Below are 2,833 nucleotides of genomic sequence, written 5' to 3' on the forward strand. Positions count from 1 at the left end.
CCAACATGTTGAAGAACATCGCTAGTGGCCATCGTTTTGTTTGTCTTTGTGTTGGATATTCCGCAAACATTTGGTCCATTCGATCAACACCACCTTTGGTACGATTATAATATTCAATTATTTCAGGTTTCCCACTGTCAGCTATTTCAGCATCATTATGCATGGTCGAAAGCAAAATTACTGCTTCATTTTTTTTGGGAACATAAGAGCACATTGTCACATTATTTTTGAAGCCAAATGTCGTTGAACCAATTGTCCTGTTTTTGTTCTGCTTCATTTCTTGAGGAATATATAATTTGTTTTTGCGCAAAGTTCCAACGATCGTGAGTTTCCAGGTGAGAAGCAGTTCTGCAACTGGCAAGGTCGTAAACAAATTGTCCATTGTAATGTTTCGGCCACTTCCTTGGTATTTGGCAGACAAATCCTTCACCACTCGTTCGCCTTGGTTCGTTTCCCTACCAGTTTCTGCTTGGCCAGTATATATTTGTCCATGCAGTGGATATGCATTTGTGGCATCGCAAATCCACCAAACCTTGATACCATATTTAGCAGGTTTTGACGGTATGTACTGCGTAAACCGTGTGCGTCCACGGTAAGGAAATAATTGTTCATCAATCGTCAAGCATGAGCTGGGCTTGTAATGTGCAGCAAGATTATTGTTCATCATCGTCCACAACTCACTGATCGGTGCTGCTTTATCAGTTAGTAAGCGTGTTGCACGAGTGTTTTTATCGTCAAATCTTAGGAACCGCAATATCGAACAGAAACGGTTGACTCCCATTGTGGCGCGATATAAAGGATAGTTTTTGACGCTCCATAAATCTCGAACATGTTCTCCATTGCTATGGTTCGCACCAGTCATAATAAGTATGCCAAAAAATGCATACAGCTCTGTTATTGACACAGGCGTCCATGACTTAGGAGTTGTGTTTGGATGCGCATTGTTGTAAGCATTATAAGTTTCTTTTGCTAACTTATTTGTGTGGCGCATAATTATATCAGCCATTTCAACGTTCATGAAACATTTGAATGTTTGCTCTATTGACAACATTTCAGTGCATCTAGCTGGTCCAGAACGTTCTCTTATAATATTTTGTCTGAGTACCTGACGACTTACATTTGGTTCTTTCATCCACTCAGTACCATCACGTGCAACAAATTTTTCGGCACTAGCAGGTAATTCATTATTTTCTTCTACTTCTTCTTCTTCATGGTCTTCTTCATCATCCTCATAGTCCGCATAATCAGGTAATACTTCTGCGGCACTTTGCGAAACTTCAGCATCGTCATCAGCAATTTCAATGTCATTGATTTGAATTTCTTCTTCATCTTCTGAGTCAAAGTCATAGGGAGCGTCATCGTCACAAATTTCATCAAATAAAGATTGTATATATGATTCTCGCTGTTCCTCAGTTAGCCTGCATAATAAAAAAAATTAGTATATGTTTACATTGTTGCTTATTTTACATTTTTTACCTTCTATATGCTGCACTTGATAAATATTCGTTTCTTCTTGAAGTCATTTCGTATCCAGTTATTTATAGTTTCAGTTATATTTATTTTCACTTATATTTTCACTTCTTACACTTTTGAGCACCAAAACAATAATGAAAATATCAACAGGCAATATTTATAACAACACCTCGTGTGAAAACAAACCTTGCAGCTGCATATAAAATACAAAAACCAGTTATACCAGTGTATTTGCTACCTACGTACCCATACCTTGCGCGACCTTTTTGCACATATCTTTTGAACCAGGTAGAATATTTCAATGAAATAAAAACCAAAATGTGTATTCGTTGTTACTCTACAAGTATATTATTATAAATTATATTATTTTGTTTTGCATTTATCAGGACAACAACAAAAACAAAAATCCACTGTTGCATGTCCTGACTTTATTTGCCCATATCGCTGGAACCAGTAGGAATATTCGAATGAAACATAAGGCAAAATACTTGTTATATATTAAAATATACATTTCAAAAAAAAATCATAGAAATCGGTTGAATAAGCATTAAAAAAACCGCAAAATAAGGTCCCGGGTACAAACGTATCCCGGGTGTGTGTTTACGTGGTATTTTCTGGGTGTGTGTTCTAGGGTTAAACACATACTTATGTATATTCCTTAATATCAAATTAATATTTTACATTCACGCAATTAGCTAAGTATATATAATAATATTGTTAAATATTTATCATACGTTTTGAACTCGCTATCACAAGCCGAAAATTTATATAGACGAACGAGTTAAAGGGCGAAGGAAATATACTTACAATATTAGTATTAAATATCTCGTTCCTCTCTATCGGTTTTGCATTGCTCTTGAATCGAACGATTCTTGCAAGCCTGATCACCTTGCAAAAATCTTTTCTCAAGGAGGGTGATGTAATGGCATCGCTAACAATACGGCAGCACTATTTAGCGCCGTCGTAATGTTGGCAGCCCTGATGGAACATACGTTCCACGGAATGAAGAATTCAATTAGATATACGCCATTGAAGCAGACGGTTGTGCCAAAATTATAAAATAAAAGGAAATTAAATTTAAAGTGTTTTGTGAAAGTAATTACGAGTTGTTATTTTCAAGCGAGGTAGTATTCGGGTGTGAACAAGATTTTACGCATTAAAGTTGACTAATCCCTACGCGCAAAAGGGTAAGCGCTATCACCCAAGTGTGAGCAGCTCCAAAAGGGAAACCACCAGCCGGCAGCGTAAAAGCACCAAAAACTCACCGGTGTCCCTCAACGAAGCCTCAGGTAGTTGAGAAGCTATCTTCCAGCAAGTTCCGGGTAAGAAATCAACATTTTATTAAATGAGCGGGCTGAGG

This window comes from Rhagoletis pomonella, unplaced genomic scaffold (genome assembly GCF_013731165.1).
Source record: "Rhagoletis pomonella isolate Grant_MI unplaced genomic scaffold, Rhpom_1.0 Rhpom_scaffold_00069, whole genome shotgun sequence".
In the NCBI taxonomy this organism is placed as follows: domain Eukaryota; kingdom Metazoa; phylum Arthropoda; class Insecta; order Diptera; family Tephritidae; genus Rhagoletis; species Rhagoletis pomonella.